Source organism: Trichosurus vulpecula, chromosome 6, assembly GCF_011100635.1.
Source record: "Trichosurus vulpecula isolate mTriVul1 chromosome 6, mTriVul1.pri, whole genome shotgun sequence".
NCBI lineage: Eukaryota > Metazoa > Chordata > Mammalia > Diprotodontia > Phalangeridae > Trichosurus > Trichosurus vulpecula.
In genome coordinates, this window is record NC_050578.1 from 50,361,171 (window position 1) to 50,379,566 (window position 18,396).

The 18,396-nt window shown below is 37.6% G+C and overlaps 1 protein-coding gene across 1 annotated transcript in view; it reads left to right on the plus strand.

Moving 5' to 3' along the window:
• Window positions 1–18,396, plus strand: part of DKK2 (dickkopf WNT signaling pathway inhibitor 2) — a 139,584-nt gene that overhangs the window by 112,688 nt on the left and 8,500 nt on the right. The window lies entirely within an intron of this gene.

Consider the following 18,396-nt stretch of genomic DNA (forward strand, 5'->3'; position numbering starts at 1 on the left):
GCTAAGTGGGGAACAGGGCAACCAGAATATACGCCATCTTGGAGGAGGGGAGGGTAGAAATGGGGAGAAAATTTGTAATTCAAACTCTTGTGAAAAATCAATGCCGAAAACTAAATATGTTAAATAAATAAATTTAAAAAAATAAATTGAATTAGCAAAATGGAAAAAGGTACAAAAATTCACTGAGGAAAATAAATCTTTAAAATGTTATTTGGCCAGACAGAAAAAAAAGCGATACAAAAGCTCATTGAAGACAATAATTCCTTAAAAATTACAGTTGGGCAAGTGAAAGCTAATGACTCCATGAGACATCAAGAAACAATAAAAAAAAATCAAAAGAATGAAAAAAAGAATAGAAGAAACTGCAAAATATAGGGAAACAAATTAATTAGAGGAGAAAATTGACTAGTGGTGGACCTCATCTGTCCCCTCTCAGATCTAAATAAATCTAACGATAAATAAGAAAGAAATCAAAGAGATGAATAGAATTTTGTAAAAGTTAGATATGCTAGACATTTGGAGAACACTGAACAAGAATAAAAAGGAGTATAACTTTTTCTCAGCTGTACATGGTACTTTCACAAAATCTGACCATGTATGAGGGAATAAAAACCTCACAACCAAATGCAGAAAAACAGAAATATTAAATCACTTTTCAGACCATAATGCAATAAAAATACATTTAATAAAGAATCAACTAAAAAAAACTATTTGAAACAATTAACAACTTCAGCAAAGCAGGATATAAAACAAACACAAAAATCATCAGTATTTCTACACACTACCAACAAAACCCATTAGCAAAAAATAAAAATATAAATTCCACTTAAAATAACTGCAGACAATATAAAATACTTGGTAGTCTACGTGCCAAAGCAAACCCAGGGATTATATGAGCACAATTACAAAACACTTTTCACACAAATAGAGACAGATCCAAACAATTGGAGAAATGTTAGCTGCTCCTGGGTAGGCTGAACCAATGTAATTAAAATTACAATTCTACCCAAGTTACTTTGTTTATTCAGTGCCATACCAATCAAACTATGAAAGAAGTATTTTGTAGGGCTAGAAAAAATTGTAATAAAATCCATCTGGAAGAATAAAAGGTCAAGAATATCAATTTTAAAAAATGTGAAGGAAGGAGGCCTAGCAATTTCAGATTTCAAACTACATTACAAAGCAATAATCATTAAAACAATCTGGTACTAGAAAAAAAATAAGAGTGGTGGATCAGTGGAATAGATTAGATATATAATACATAATAATAAATGACCATGGTAATCTACTGTTTGCTAAACCCAAAGATCCAAGTTTTGGGGGTAAGAACTCAACATTTCAGAAAACCCATTGAGAAAACTGGAAAAGAGTTTGGCAGAAACTAGATATAGACCAACATCCATACCATATACTATGTTAAGGTCAAAACAGATAAATAATTAAGACATAAAGGGAGATATCAGAGGCAAATTAGGGGAGCATGGAAAAAATGTATCTGTCAGATCTATGGAGAAGGGAACAGTGTATGACTAAACAAAAAAGAGGATCACAGGAAATAAAATAATAATTTTGATTACATGAAATTCAAAAGGCTTTTGCACAAACAAATCTAACACAGTCAAAATTAGAGGGAAAATAGGAAGCTCAGGAGGGGTGTGGTTAAGGGATTCCAACAAGTTCCTCATACCTCTCAGATTTGCATGTTAGCCATATACATACATACATACACACACATGCATACATACATATATATACATATCTGTGGTTTATTTATTCATTCATTCATTCATTTATTCATTCATTTATTTGTTTGTTTTTTTATTTGTTTATTTATTTATGATGTCTTGTTAGATGGAAAAGGAAAATTGCAAATGTTGGAGAGGGAGTACTAAAGCTTTGCATTAACTAAGGCCTAATTCACTTCCTGAGAGCAATTTGATGTATAGGATGGTTCTTCCACTCTTCTCTGTTGGCCTGCTGAGTTAACATTCAATTAGTTAAATGGGAAAAACAAACAATCAAACAAACAAACAAACCTGGTTTTGCACTGAAAAGAATAAAGTTTATTCTCAGATTTACATGTTAAGTATTCCTGAGAGAAGATAAGCAATTAAGAAATGTTAAGCACTTCTCATCTCTAGCTAGCCTGAATTCAGTGGATAACAAAGTCCTACCAGTACCATGCAAATCATTTCATGAATTGCTTTTTTCCACCTTGAATCCATCTGGCTTTCGTAACAGTGCCCCTTCTTTCTGCCTATTCTAATAATTTAATTTCCAAGTCATTGGACTTCCCAGTTTCACCATTCATGACCAGAAAAGGACTTTGGGGTTTTTTGGTGGGGATTTTAGCAGTTTTGTATAAATAAAAAGACGAGTATATTTCTGGTCATTTTTCCATGATTTCTTCCTTTAATTGCGAAGCAAACAGAGCATGTTACACTCCCAACCACTTAATTCTATTTTCAATGATGAACCTCTCTCTCTCTCTCTCTCTCTCTCTCTCTCTCTCTCTCTCTCTCTCTCTCTCTCTCTCTGTCTCTCTCTCTCTGTCTCTCTCTCTGTCTCTCTCTCTCTCTCTCTGTGTGTCTGTCTCTCTGTCTCTGTCTCTGGGTCTTCTCTGTCTCTCTGTGTCTCTCTGTGTCTCTCTGTCTCTATCTCTGTCTCTCTCTCTCTCTCTCTCTCTCTCTTCTCTCTCCGTTTGGTTGCTTAATCTTTATAGTCACCAAACTTTCACTTGAGTTGCATTGGGCCAAGATAGACAAGTTCTCTTCCTTAGGGGGAACTCAGTTTTCTTGGCAATAGTCTTCCACTTTCCTTCCTTCCCCATCCCCCATCATTTCTAAAGGCCATATTCCCTACAAAGGCTGTTGGAATGTGAGGCCAGACATGTAGGTGTTAAAGGGGGAGCCAGAGCCAGTACATCTGGGGCTCCTTAGCAATGAACAGGGGCCAAGACCAAGAGGCAAAGGGGAGCTCACTTTTTGGCCAGGATGTAGACGCCAATGGGATAAAGGGAAAGTGACACACTCTGAGCCTGGTTTGTGTTTAGATTATTTTGTTTTAATCTTGTCACAAAACATCTGACCTTTCCTGAAATGTATTGGTCACTGCATCAATGCGGGTGGTGGGACTGGGAGCCCAATTCCTTTCATCTGTTCTCTTTTGGATTGCTAACACATTTGTGATGTCATCACAAAATGTACCATGCTTGCAAGGCTGAGACATTAGCATAATGGTCACAGAAGCCAAGTGGTCTGTCCTCTCGCCTGATACTTTTATTCTTTTGAATGATCTAGCCCAGCTTTTGTCTGGAAATTTGCACAGATGTTGAATCACAAGTCAATAAGTGGCATTTGCCACAATACCATGTTGTTTACTTTATATGAATTTCCTCTGTCCTTGTGCTCTGACTTTTCCTTCCATATGCCACACAATAAGAACTCAAATTAGTTTACTGGGGAAAGGGCCTGGGAAGTGTTAAACTTGTGGCTACAATATGTAAACACTGAGATTATTGTTTATTGTTTGCATTGAAAATGGAAAATGAATGGTAATTTCTTAACCAATTGTGAGTTTGTCAATGGGGGGAATGAAGACTAGTGATGTGATTTCATTGGGTTAGAGGACTCCAAGAGGAGTGAACTCCCTTTACTCGTGCAAGTTGATGCCTTCTCTACAATTTATAGTCTTTTTTATCCAGGATACTATGTGATTAAATAGCTTGTCCAAGATTGTAGAGCCAGAAGTTAGTTTTGAACCCAAATCTTCCTGTCTCCTAAGCCCTCTCTCCAGGCATTACATCATGCTGCCTCCCCATTGCTGTCACTATCATTTTACCATAAGTTTTTACTATTCTCTGATATAGTTCTACAATGTTGACCCATTTCAACCTGTTCATTTTGTAACCTTCCAGAGCTTAGCACAGTGCCTGGCACAGAGTAGGCACTTAATGAATGTTAACTGTTCAATTGAATAAATGATTGATTCTGAAACAAATGAAGCCTTACCTATTGCGAACACATTTGTTACTGTGGAGCCTTCTCAAGGTCGCACATATCTTCTCATCATGGATAGGAATATGACGATAGGGGCCAAACATTCCTAAGAATAGATTTTTATGCTTCTTTGAAGCCAGAGATGTTCAGGCTGTCAACAATACCATCTATGTCTAAAAAGATCAAAGTGTTACCTTGACACACTACTATTTTATAGCTGGGTTTGCTATTTGGGGAGGACAGGAGGTATTATCATTTACAATGCTTCCTCATTAACTACAAGATGTCTCTGTTTGAAATAAACCAAAAAGAAACAATAATTATATATTCTCATGATGGAACTCAATTCCATAACAATTCTGCATCATCATGGGGACATGTGCAAGGCTTGCAGTCATTGCAAGAATAAGTTTGAGTAATGACAAATGATAAAGATTGCAAAGTGATTGACTACATGCTGAAACTCCCACATCCTCCTTCCGGAGAGCTATACCTCTAATAGTTGTGTCACTCTGTTAAGAAAACACAGATTTATTCCTCCAACTGGCTTAAGTTCCTCTACAGACCCAAACTTCACTGAAAACTTTGCAGCTTTCAAATGACTTCTCTTCCCCCATTACAATATGAAGTGCTTGAAAATAAGGACATCTTAATATTCTATTTGTAATCCTAGTGTTTTACACGTAGCAAAAAGAAAAAAGAAAGAAAAGGGAAAAAAGCTTTTTAAAAATCCATCAATTTAATAGAAAGTTAAAGATGAATATATTGCATTTTTAGTGGGATTCTTCAATTTATTTGAGAATCTGGACATTCAACTTGATATGTACCTATATGATTATTGCAACTTTTCTTTCTTATTCACAGTTCTAATAGCCAACAATAATTTTGGCTATCATAGCTTCATAAATTTAGGACTTTATTTTCAGCATTCAAAAGGCTAATTATTTCTTCTTTGGGTAGTTTATCTACATTTAGTACCCTAAATATAGTTGAGTAGTGACCCCAACCACGTGAAGAGTTTTCTAATGAATGTGGTTTATGATTTAAATAACCAGGTACCAACTATAGCTAGAAATCGGGACCAGAGACATTACATTTTCCAACAAATGCCTTAAAAACAACAAAAAACTAAAATGGAACACTTTGTTTAAATAACTTAAAATAATCAATTTTTAAAAATGATTTAAAGATGCTGCTTATGTAGAACAAGATTTAAAGAACCTAATATCTAGATGTAACTTTCTGCTTTCCTCATCTGCAAGAATTCCTAATTTTTTTTTTTCTGAGTCAGCCTTGTACAGTGGAAAGAACACTATAGTTTTGAACATGGGTTCAAAAATCTGCCTCTGATAGCATGCTATTTGTATGACTTTGGGCAATAACTATTTAATTTTTCTGGTCCTCCACTTTTTCATCTGCTAAATAAAGGAGTTGGACTATATTACCTTCAAGGACTCTTCCCATGCAAAATCCTATGATTCCTTATGGCTTCAACAAAGGCTTGGCTCTTTTCTCCCACCTAGCAGATTTGCATTAACAATGCCAATAGTAGCTATGGGGTTTCACAGAGCTATATCTCTAGCTTCCAAATTAGTTCTTGCTTTCTCAGCAGTACAGGTAGAAGGTTATAGTCAGTATTTCCTTTCTAGGATGACTTTCCAAAAGGTAACCTAACTTTCTTCCATATGAAAAGAAGAGAGAAATTACTGTCACACAACTGAGCCCTTGTGATTGTATTTTTTCCATTTAGGAGTTGATTACTTGGACAATAAACTTTCTTTAGTTATTTTTTTAGGGGAAAGGAATCATTTCTGCTATCCAACTCCCCCTCCCCCGCCCCCATTAGACTTCATTGCTTTTGTATGTGGTGATTTTTTCTTCAGATGAGGTTACCCTATACCACCAATTTACACATAGAAAAACATGTGTTTCCTAATATAAAGTGCCTTCTAGTTATGAATCTAAGCTTACATCAGAATGTAACATTGGCAGGGAAAATAGTTAAACAGGATCTAACAGTATTCTTTAATTGCTACTTAAAATATTTTCAAGTGCTTTACACATGGTGATCACTTAATGAAATTCACTGAATAGAACCGAATTTTCAACACAGGTTGGGTATGGAGAATGAGTTTCCCCCTATCATAATGGATTTCTTTCAAGTATTATCTACTCATTTCACCTGTTTCCTCAAAAATCTGGCCCATATTTTAGTGAAGAACCAATGAACTATTAGTCTGGAAAGATTCTTGGACTCAATAGTACAGTCTTCAGTTAAGATCAGAGAAGTGTTAGTGTTTACATCCACTCTAAACAAAGCCCAGCCCAAGATGGCAAATAATAACTCAAGTCAATTACTGTTGGCTTACATGGAGTTGATGACCTTAATTTGCTTAATGTTGGGTTTGTGGCCAGACTTTCTTGATAAGGTGACATTTCTGTAACACCATGAAAAATAAGCAACCAAGAGAGATGACTTTCTTGCTACGTATCTTGAAAAACAGTGGCCCTCCAAAGATTTACTTTGGAGAAGTCAAGTTATTATAAACACACAATATAAATGAACCTACCACTAAAATAAGAAGGTATGCTTCGAGAAACTTCACTTTCAGTCCTATGGCTTTATTTCTAAACCCACAGTATTTACAAATCAAGTCAACATGCATTCATTAAAGGCTTACAATGTGTGAGGCAATATGCTCAGCTCCGGGGATATAATAGAAGACAAACACAGCTCCTGCCCTCAAGCAGCTCATATTCTAGTGGGGGAGACAGCAAGCAAACAACTAGCTACATAAGAGATATACACGGCATCTCAAAAGTCTTCAAACTTCACTAAGACTTTTAGGATATACTCTGTGTGTCTATGTGTGCATGTGTGTATGCTTGTGCATATGTGTGTATGTGTGTTAGCCCTTCTTATTGTGACTTTCCCTGTTATAGGTTTGATATACCATGGGTCAGCATAAGAAATTAAATGGGAATTTGGGGGGAGTTTTGTAGAAACCGCAGATGACACAGAAAAATGTCTAAAAACTCAGAAATGCATAAAATACATTGCGTATGTATTATATATATATATGTCTACAATGTATTGTATAATACCAACATATTTCATTTCATTTTTAATATAATAACATAATAATTCAGATTTCTCTTGTACAAAAGGAGGGCCAAAAGATTTTCCATGGATTTTCCATATCATGAGAGTGCTTCGCTGCCTAACCCACACAATATGGAAGGGATAACTCTGTCTGTGTGTGTGTGCGCTTGTGTGTGTGTACATATAGCTATGAGAATAGGTATATAGATATATGTGTGGATATATAGGTAGATATACATTCATGAATGTTTATATAATGCATGCACGCATGCATACATACATACATAAATGTGTATAGAGTAAATGGGAGGTAATATGAGATTGAGGGCAATAGGCATGGGAAGACCAGGAAAGGTGTCTTGTAGGAGCTGCGAATTGAGTTGTCTGAGTCTTGTAGGAAGCCAGGGAAACCCAGGGGAGGAGGTAGGTGGAGCATCTCAGGTGTAGGAGACAGCCAGTGAAAAGGCAAGAGTCAGAAAGAGTTAATTTGCATTATAAATTTTGTGTTGTTTCCTTTCAAATTTACATGCCTCATCTCCTCTACTGAATTGTAATCTTGAAGCTAGGGACTATGTCTCACCTCCCATCTTCAAATCTCTAGCATCTAGGATAGTATCTGTATACTAGGTACTGAGGTATTTGTTAAATTAAACTGAATTCATAGCAAATGTCACTTTCTTTTACTATGTCGAGTTGTTCAAGTTTTCTTGTTTTATTTTTTTCACTACCCTTTCCTCTGGCTTTTTCCTCTGGCTATTCTCTTTTACTATTTAAAAAAAAAATTTCTAGGACTTGAGAAGTATACAGAAATTTCTGTCGTTTAGTCATTTCAGTCCTGTCTGACACTTTGTGATCCTATGTGGGGTTTTCTTGGCAAAGATACTGGAGTACCTTGCCATTTCCTTCTCATTTTACAGATGAGGAAACTGAGGCAAAAGTGACTTGTCCATGGTCACACAGGTAGTAAGTATCTGAGGTTAGATTTGAACTCAGGTCTTCCTGATTTCAGGACTGGTACTCTATCTACTGTGCCTTCTAGCTGCCCCACAGACATTTCTACTACCACATGAAATCACAGGTATGAACCAAAAGAAAAAAAGGATGAATTAAACCTTTAGAATAAGCCTTTTACCTAACCCATCTGTCTGTTAGAGTTGGAAGGAACTTTGGAGATCATGTAGATCAACTGTCTACATCTTAAAAATGAAGAAATCAAATCCAGTGGAGTTTGAATGACTAGTACATGGCTTAGTGCCTTAGTGATACTGTCTTCTAATTGTAACTCTAGAATCTTTCTCAAGAAGGGAAACTTCTTCCTGTATGTGGTATGTTGGAGAGAAAAATAATGAAAACCTATGTCACCTCCACCTTGTATTTGGTAAGGAAAGGAAGAGAATTGGTTTTGCAAAGTCACACAGGGGAGCAAAGATTTAAAGACAACTATAACCTCCTGCATGGTCAGCAAGACACAGGTGTGCACCACATGAATACATAAAACCAATCTGGCTATAATGAGTGTGATGACAGCTCTGAATCCATACTGGGCGCATCCCAAGGTGCACCAGTGCATCTGGTATGTGTTTAAGCTCCCTTTTATAATAGCATTAGAAATGTTCATGCTCGTAGTGGAGAGGGACAGCAACTAAGCACTAGAAAGGAAAAGGGAACTTTGTGGAAGCATTTGTCCTCAGCAAGAACCCTCCGAGTGTGCTGAAGATTTTAATGGCAGAGGTGTTCCCCATAGAGCCTCTGGGTATGCATGCTTCTAAGAAAACAGTATGTTCAGCAGTAAGAGATTTCATCAGTCCTACTTCTGGAAGGGTTATTGCAAGATCATAGATGCTGGAAGGAACCTTAGAGGTCACTGAGTCCAATGCCCTCCTCTTACAGGTAGGAGAATTGAGGTCCAGGCAGTTAAAGCAACTTTTGCAAGGTCTTGTAGGTAGATTGTATAATCCATCTGTCTTTCTCTCCTTGGGCATGACCACCAAGTCTTCTAAAAAAAGCAAAAACATACCCTGTTTGAAAATATACCTAAGCACTGAAAAATCTCTGCTAAACTACTATTTTCTGAATCTGGGGCTGGGGGGGGAGGTGTAGATGTCTTTTATACTATATATGCTATGCCCTTTGGCATTTCCTTAGGCTTCTAAGAGTCTAAGGTTCTAGTACTGCTATTCATGAGCTCCCAACAGGCATGTTCCTCATAGATTATCAGGAAGATTTAATTGGCTTTTAGAAAAAAGTATTTTCCAATATGTTATAGTTATCCCAATTGGTACAAAAAAATGACACGCAAAAATATCAGCATACTCTCTCACAAACAAAAAAATCCATGGGAAGAATGGGCTCAAATATAGAGAAAAATGGTGGTAAGGCATGTGTGAAAAATACATACATGGCAAAGAGATAACTCCTAGCAGTAGAGGCAGTTAGGTGCCATAGTAGACAGAGTAGCTAGGTCTGAATTCAAGAAGACAAGTTCAAATGCTGCCTCAGACACTTACTAGCTATATGACCCTGGACAAGTCACTTAATCTCTGTCTTATCTACTTCAGTTTCCTCAACTATAAGATGTCACAGCACCTATTTCCCAAGATGGTTGTGAGGATAAAATGAGATATCGTTAAAGTGTTTAGCACAGTAAACCTGGCACGTGGTAGGTGTTTAATAAGTGTTTGCTTAGGTTATTGGAAGTCCTTTTTTAGCCCCTTCATGGAATTCATCACCAAATTCCCAGTAGGTGTAGTTCTCTGCTAGTCTCCAGGGATTTCTGCCTTTGCACAGTCTTAAAAGTTCCTGTCCCCATATGTCTCAGCTCCCAGTTGGGTACATGGCCTCCTACTGTCCTGTATCATGGTCATGAGTTCCCTGTCGGCTCACTTTCCCCTCCCTTACCCCTTTCCCTTTTCAGACACAAGGATTTCCTTCATCATGGTGCTCTTGAGCCTGGAAGCTCCAGAAGCTTGACTGCTTGGCTATTGGACATATTACTTCCAAATTGTCTTGCTGTATTATGCAAAGGCCCAAAGGTTTACCTCTTTGGTTAATTGATTGCTCAATTCAATCCTTTTCTAAATACTAGAGATATAAAGTAGGAAAACCAAAGTAGCCCCTGTCCTTAAGGAGCTTACATTCCAATTGCGTGAGACAATAGGAAGTGGTGGCCAGAGAAGGGGAGTTTTGCTCTGGGCAATTACATAGGGCAATAGAAACAAAGGTCAATTATTGTCATGCCCTTTTTAGGAGTAACATTAATTAGCAATGATTTGATTACTGATCTTAGAGTAAGGGTAGAAAAGAATGGGGAGAGAAGTACACATAGAAATGGGATGGATAGCAAGATGTCAGGTAGCCACAGGTTTCCTGGAGGATGATTGGATGGGATGGGAAGAATGGTACAAGTCATCTGGATAGAGTGTGTTGATGAGTTTGTACAGTCACCAATCAGCTCAGAACATATGATGTCTTACTAAACTAGAGCAGGACATAGGGACTTGTCATCTGTGTCATCTGAGGGGGTTTAGATTTTTCAGTTTCCCCCTCGGTGGATGAAATGCCCTGTGAGTACATGGAAGTTTATGGAATGGAATTTAATTTTTGAACAGTTACTAATTACTAGTCAATCAAATATTGATGAAAAGGAATTCCATGACTCTACAAATTAATATTTCCATCAGGCCCTTGAGACCATCTCAACTGGACTCCCAAGGCCACCTCTGACCTTCCACTGATGCTCTCTTGGAGACTTCAGATCTGAACCAATCTTGACCCCAGGTCTGCTTTCTTCCACACATCCCTCCCCCTAATCCCCTTTGAATGTTTTTCATTCCCACAGCTGGACTGTCCCCTACAGGCATTACACTGCCTGCCCAGTGGATGACGTTTTTCTGGCTTCAGAAAGCTTCCAAGATTGTTAAATTGTTCTACAAACAGGGCTTGCGGGACAAGGGATTGTCCCCATTTTTTTAAACAGAAACAAAACAAAACAAAACTAGGACAATCTTGCAAGAGTCTGGATGGGTGGTCATCCTACAGGAACACTTTCATGATGTTCCTTTACTTCTTTTTCCATTACTAAACATGAACAGTTTCATTAGCCTGAAAATTCATTCAGTAGCTAAACTCGATTTTGGAGAGGTGTGAAAGGACTAACCCTATCAAGAATGTCCCTGTGACACTTAAAGGACTTTTATTCCCCTTTTATTCCATCTGATCTGCTTGTCACATTCCTACATATTATTTGTCCTGAATAATGGACAGTATTTGGGGGAAGGAATAAAATTAAACACAGAAAAACCTAAAACCCTAAATATAAGTCTTGAATTAATAACCTTTTTCTACCATGTGATCCTGAACATAATTGAAAAAAAGCCTCAATTAGTTCAAATTAAATGCAGCAACTAAACCCATTTTTTCCTTTGTTCAATAAGATTTTAGAAAATAATTGCTTGAATTTTTGAATTTCACTTTTAGCCTCTGATTTGTATTAAGCTTAATCAGACATAAAACGAAGATAGAGAGACAAAATGAGAAAATGTTGTTTACAGACATGTTGATGTCTTCTTCCAGTCTTTCCAACAGCTGCACAAATTCATGCTGTTGACATTCAGAGGCTGGCAGGAATGAACAAAAAAGGAACCCTTTTCCCCCCTAATATCTTGATTCAGATCAGAGAGCTCTCCCCAAAAGCCCCCCCCCCCCTCAAAAGATCTCTATTACCTAAGAGGGCACCAAAATTCTGTGACCCTGAGCATTCTGCATTAAAAAGTCCAGCACGACTATGGAGTGTAAATGCAAATCGAAGCATACTATTTGTTCTCTCTCTCTCTCTCTCTCTCTCTCTCTCTCTCTCTCTCTCTCTCTTTCTCTCTCTCTCTCTCTCTATCTTGGTTTCTCCATTAGTTCTAATTCTTCTTTACAACATGACTAATGTGAAAATATGTTTAACATGAATATATGTAGAGCCTATATCAGATTGCATGCTGTCTTGGGGTGAAAGGAGGGGAAGGATGGGGAGAAAATCTGGAACTCAAAAGCTTATGGAAGTGAATGATGAAAACAAAAAATTAATTAATTTTTTTTTCAAAAAGGTCCAGCATATTGTCCTAGTGATGAGACAAGTACTTAGAACCCTCTGTTTTGATTCTCCCTCTGGTTATGTGTCTTCCTCTGATAAATATTTGTTTTGACTTTAATGGACCTCCCATTTTCCCAAAGTCTCATAACCTCTTTTTGACCATTTTCTAGAAATATAAAAATTGGTACTAGTTTATATCGTAGACTATTGAGAACAAGTAAGATTAGGTATACAGCATTCTCTGAAAGAAAACTGTGATTACCACCTAAATTTAACAAAAAAATAAACTCCATGACAATATACCTAAATAAATTCAGAACTGATTGAATGATTAGTCACAAAGATTAATGATTAATAGGTCAATATCAGTCAGGTGGCCCAAAGAATGTGTTGGACATCAAGTTAAGAAAAACTAGGATTGAATCTCATCTCACTGGACAAATCAATTAACCTCTCTGTTCCTCAATTGCCTCACCTGTAAAATGGGTGTCACAGTAGCATGTAACTTCCAGGGTTGTTGTGAAGATGAGATGTTTGTGAAGTGCTTTGCACATCTAAAACACTATATAATTGCCAGTTATTATTACTATAATTGTTGTTGTTATCATTATTATCTGGAGCAAGATACACAGTGACAACCTTGGTACTCATAGTCAACATTTTTATCAATGACTGCATCATGATAAAAGTTATAGTTTTCATGCTTATCACATTTGCATATGATAGAAAGCTGCCAGTCCTGCCTTTTATCTATCCATACTGATTTTATGACCCAGGGAAAATCACTTAACCTTTTCATGGCCTACACAGCACTCCAAGACTATAAGCCACAGAACAAATGTTGATCAGTGTTCACAGAGACAGTTCTTTTTAGGGAACTCTTCACAATGCTGAAAACATAGGTCGGCAAAGGAAAGCAGAGAGAGAGAGAGAGAGAGAGAGAAGGGAAGGAGGGAAGAAGGAAGGAAGGAAGGAAGCAAGGAAGAAAAGATAAAAGGAAAAAATTTTCAAGGGATAGCTAATGTTTTGAATAAAAGAGACAGTATCCAAACATAATGATGGGACATATCTAATGAGATGAAATCTGATCAGGATAAATACAAAGTCTTGTAACTTCAAAAATTCTGCCATTCAAGTACAAGATGGCAGGTGGTGGACGTGAGTAGAGAGTCATAACTAGACCACAGTTCACCTGGAAAAATTCGGAGGTTTTGGTCTTTTTTTAAGAGATTATCAAGCTATCACGTCAATATAAAACCATTACACAATATGCCAGTGTAATTTGGCAGCCAAAGAAACTAATGTCATCCCAGGCCACAATAAGAGAGGTCTAATGAACCAAAAAGAAGGTGGTCATAGTCCCACTGTTCTCTGCTTTAGTTAGATCACATCTAGAGTGCTGAGTTTGGTTCTAGGTGCCACATTTTAGGAAGGACATTGACACACTAAGATGCATCCCAGAGGAACACCATAATGATGAGGAGTCCACACGTACTACTCTGTTAGGGTGGACTGATGGGATTGAGAACATTTAGCCTCAAGAAGTAAAAGGTTGTGCATGCCATAAAAGGGCTATCTTTTTGTATTTTCAGGGATGTGATGTAAGAGAGACAATTAGACTTGTTTGTTCTGTCTGACCACAGGGAGGAGAACTAGTGGAAATGGTAGGAAATTTCAGAAAGGCAGGAATAGTCTTATTATAAGGGGAAAAACAACTGCCTAATATTTAAATCTGTTACAGAACTGGGAAAAAATACTTCCAGAAGGTCTGTAAGTAGCAGCATTGTATGATCACTTGTCAGATATGTTGTAGAAGCTATGAGGGAAGTAATTTTATGCACAGATAATCTGAGTTCCCTCTCAATTCTGAGTTCTGTCATTTTGTGTTATCTGATGTTTCTAATGTATCCTAATGAGACTGTCATTGTGCACGCACACACACATGCACATACACACATACACACATATACATATGTGTGTATGTATATATACTGGCATATATGTGTATGTGTATACATGTGTATATTTATACATATACAGTGCATGTGTGTGCATGCATGCATTATGCATGTATACTTTGTACCAGAAAAAAATCATATCAGTATTTGTTCTTAAGCTAAGAAAAGCCACTTTTAGCATTGATCCTAGACACAGCAGTGCCCCTATTTCTTGGAACAATTTTATTTTTGGGATAATCAGTAGCGACTCATCAATGCACCAGAGTGCTCCATTTCATTTTTGCGTCTCTCTCACACACACCTGATTGTAAATGATTATTCACTCCTGAAAGACATTGTTATCACCAGAGCTGACCTTTATATATGGTACAGGGTTCTCAAATGACCTGTGCTACTTAGCTACTGTGGTAAACACTAGAAATACCAAAAAAGACCAAAAAATCAAACCAAAATATAACAGTCCCAGTCCACAGGGAGCATACATTCTAATAAAGGAGACAACATATAAATATCCAGGTGTGTACAAGATATAATAATAACTAACATTTATGTTAGTTAACATTTACTATGTGCCAGGCATTGTGCACATAAAATCATTATCTTATTTGATTCTCACAACAACCCAGTGAAGTAGGTGTATAATTATCCCCAATTTACAGACGTTGAAACTGAGGTTAAATGACTTGCCCATTGTCACATAGCTAGGGAGTGTCTGATTTGAACTGATTTCTTCCTGATTCCAGGTCCAGATCTCTATCTACTGTACTACCTACCTGATCTAATATATGTATGCCAAGTAAGCCTAAGGTAGTCTGAAAGGGGAAGATATTATGATCTTTTGGGGTAAATGGTAGGGACCAGGAAAGACCTACCACCAAAGGTAGATTTTGAGTTAGGGCTTGAAGGAAGTGAAGAAAACTAGAAGTTGGAGGTGAGGATGCAGATATGGAAGGCAGCCCGCACAGAGGGTCTCTCAGAGATAGGAATTGTTCATGGAACTTCAAGTAGGCCTGGGCCATGGACCACAACATTGGGACATTGACCATAATCCTTCAATAACTTAGAAGAGAGTTCAAAATGTACTGTGAATGAGATATTACTCACCTTATGGTCTCCTTTGGTGCCGAGTCTCTCCACACCTTGACAGGCTAGTCTTTGGCTGTACATGTATCACCTATTGCCAAGGCTGTACTTAAAACCTTTCAAAGTGGTCCAAGTACATGAAAGATTGTCATGCAGAGGATAAATTTGATTGCTTCTTTTTGGCCCCAGAGAGAAGAGCAAGAAGCCATGGACTGAAGTTGTAACAATGCCTATTTTAGGCTTGATGTCAGAAAAATATTCCTAACAATGAAGAACATCCATAAGTAGTGTATAGTGGAAAAAAGCATGGTATTTGGAGCCAGAGGGACTGAATTCAAATCCTGGCTCCACTTCTTATTGCCTATGTGACCTTGGGCAAGTCCTTAAACTCTCATGGCCTTAGTTTCCCTATTCGTTAAAAATGAGGGGTTTGGATTTGTTAACATCCAAGTCCCCTTCCAGCTCCAAAATCTAGGAAACTCAAGGGATGATTCATCTCTAGCAGATCCTGGACAAACCTTTATCAGCAGCTTTATTATAATAGGGATTCTTTTTATCTGTGGACTGGACTGTTTTGCCATCAAGGTCCCCTTCAAGTATCCGACTCTATGATTTCATGTTTTGATTAGGACTTGCTAGAACTCATGCTCAAGGGAGAATATTCTAGGACCTGGATTACCTCTTTGTCATGATGATATTTCAGAAGAGGATTTAGTGGATGATGCTGAGGATAAAATCATAAAATAAAAAAGTTTTGAATACCAGAATACTTAGGTTTAAATTCTAGGTATGGTATTATCTACTTACATTGTCATGAAATAGTCATATCAACTGTCTGAGGAGAGGAGAAGAGATGAGAAGAACGAGAAGAGAAGAGAAGAGAAGAGAAGAGAAGAGAAGAGAAGAGAAGAGAAGAGAAGAGAAGAGAAGAGAAGAGAAGAGAGGAGAGGAGATGAGGGGAGGGGAGAGGAGAGGAGATGAGGGGAAGGGAGAGGAGAGGAGATGAGAGGAGGTGAAGGAAGAGGGGGCAGGGGAGGGGAGAGGGGATTCCTCTAGAACTAGAAGAGAAGAGAGGAGAGGAGAGGACAGGAGAGGAGAGGAGAGAAGAGAAGAGGACAGGAGAGGAGAGGACAGGAGAGGAGAGGACAGGAGAGGAGAGGAGAGGAGAGGAGAGGAGAGGAGAGGAGAGGAGAGGAGAGGAGATGAGAGGAGAGGAGACGAGAGGAGGGGAGGGGAAGGGAGAGGAGAGGAGAAGGGAAGGAAGGGCAGAGGAGAGGAGAGGAGAGGGGAGAGGAGTCTTTTCAAATACAATGCTGTTCTTCTTAATCAAGATGGTTTCTGAGATTAATTTTAGCCCTAAAAGTCTATGCTCTGCTAAGGTGAGAGGGGATTTTTATCTGCATCAGAAAAGGATCATCCAACCTGATAAAAACATTAACCATAGAAATCTAAAGTATTGGAGATTTTATATATCCATCTTAAAAGAAAACAGGGATACAAGTGTTGGACTAAGTTCAAACTTCTCTGGAAATTATGTTGTTTCTTCAATGACTATAATGTCTTTTTAAGGGGGAGGGTAATTGTGTTTGTTTTCCTTTGGAAGGATGTGCCCTATTTTTAAGGGGGGAAGTGAGGCATCAAAAAGTTGTATGAGACATCAAATGTCTCTTGCAAAACAACAATTTAGCAAATGAAGTGTAAATGAATCAGAAACATGTGAATCCTATTTTCAAAGGAATTAAGTACTTGGGTGGATAGCTGGGTTGGGGGCAGGGAGGAGGGAGGAAAGATGTTTAGGGGGTAGGGGGGCACTTTTGTTCTATGTTCTGAAAAAAGGAAGCTTGATAGATAGAAACCTCAAGCAGACTTCTCCAATCCTCATGATAGAGTTACTGGCCAGAAAGATGAATTGCAGGCCCATCTTTATGGGTCTCTACTCTTCAAATCATAAAGTACTCATCAGAAGTTTTCACTGAATAATGTTTAAAAAACCACTCACAATTAGAAATCACCATGTGTACTTGGGCTCATTCTTTGGGATAGATTGGTGGTGTGTGGGGGTAAGGGGAGGAAATAAATTATAATGATGTTCCAAGATGATTTCTCCTGAAGTGCAGAATTCCAATGTTTCTGAATCTCATTTATCAGTGGTGTCTTTAAGGGATTACTTTGAAAACTAAAGACAACAAAAGTTACTGACTGACTTGGATAATATGTGCATCTATGTACACTATGGGGGAAAAGATGTATAGGCAAGAAGAGGAAGATATAGAAAAGAAGAGGGAAGTGATAAATCTGAAAAAGCAAGGGAATATCAAATATGATATGAAATGTGATTCTAACACAATGAACAAAAGCTCAGATTTATTATGTCATTTTCTGGCTGCAAGCCCTTTACATTCATTCGTTCTATCTTTTTAGTTTTGTGATTGATCACTAGAGCTCTGGGAGATAGTGAGCACAGATGTCACCTACCTTTTACAGGGGATGCAATTAAAGTCAAGGTCACATAGTTAAAGAGTGACAGAAATGGGACTTCAATTCTTGATCTTCAGAATCTCTGGCTGATGCTCCTCCTATCACACGCTACCTCAAGCAATGCATGAAAAAATGATCTTGTTAAAGGATCACAGACCTCAGAGATCATTCTGTCCAACTCCTTACTTTTCAGATGAGGAAATTAAGGTGCAGAGAGGGGAAGTAACTTATTGAACTTGATATGTCTTAGTATTTAATTCAATTCAAGATAGAAAATATAATTTCTAAAGAATTCCTTTTAGTTTTCTCACTAGCAGAAATTAAAGTAATAAGGAATTTCTCAAGTGCTATGAATCCTGACTTTAACGAACCTCAAAGGGAGAATGAGATACAATAGCAAAAGGTTAGGGTTATAGGCTTTCGTATTTTGCTATAATGTAAGAAGCTACAAAACTTTCTTTTTTTCTGGAGACATATAAATTTAACTGGTCCATTAAATGTGAGCCCAGAAGTCATTTATACAGTAATCAAAGTAATCTTAATTTATTTATTTGTTTTGCTTATTTATTTGTTTGTTTGTTTATGTTTTACTTTGTATACCCAATGCTTAAGGCAGTGCCTAGTCAGGCATTGATAAACGCTTGTGAACTGAGTGATTCAAAGGTACCTTAGGCTATAGGATGGGTCTAACCTTGT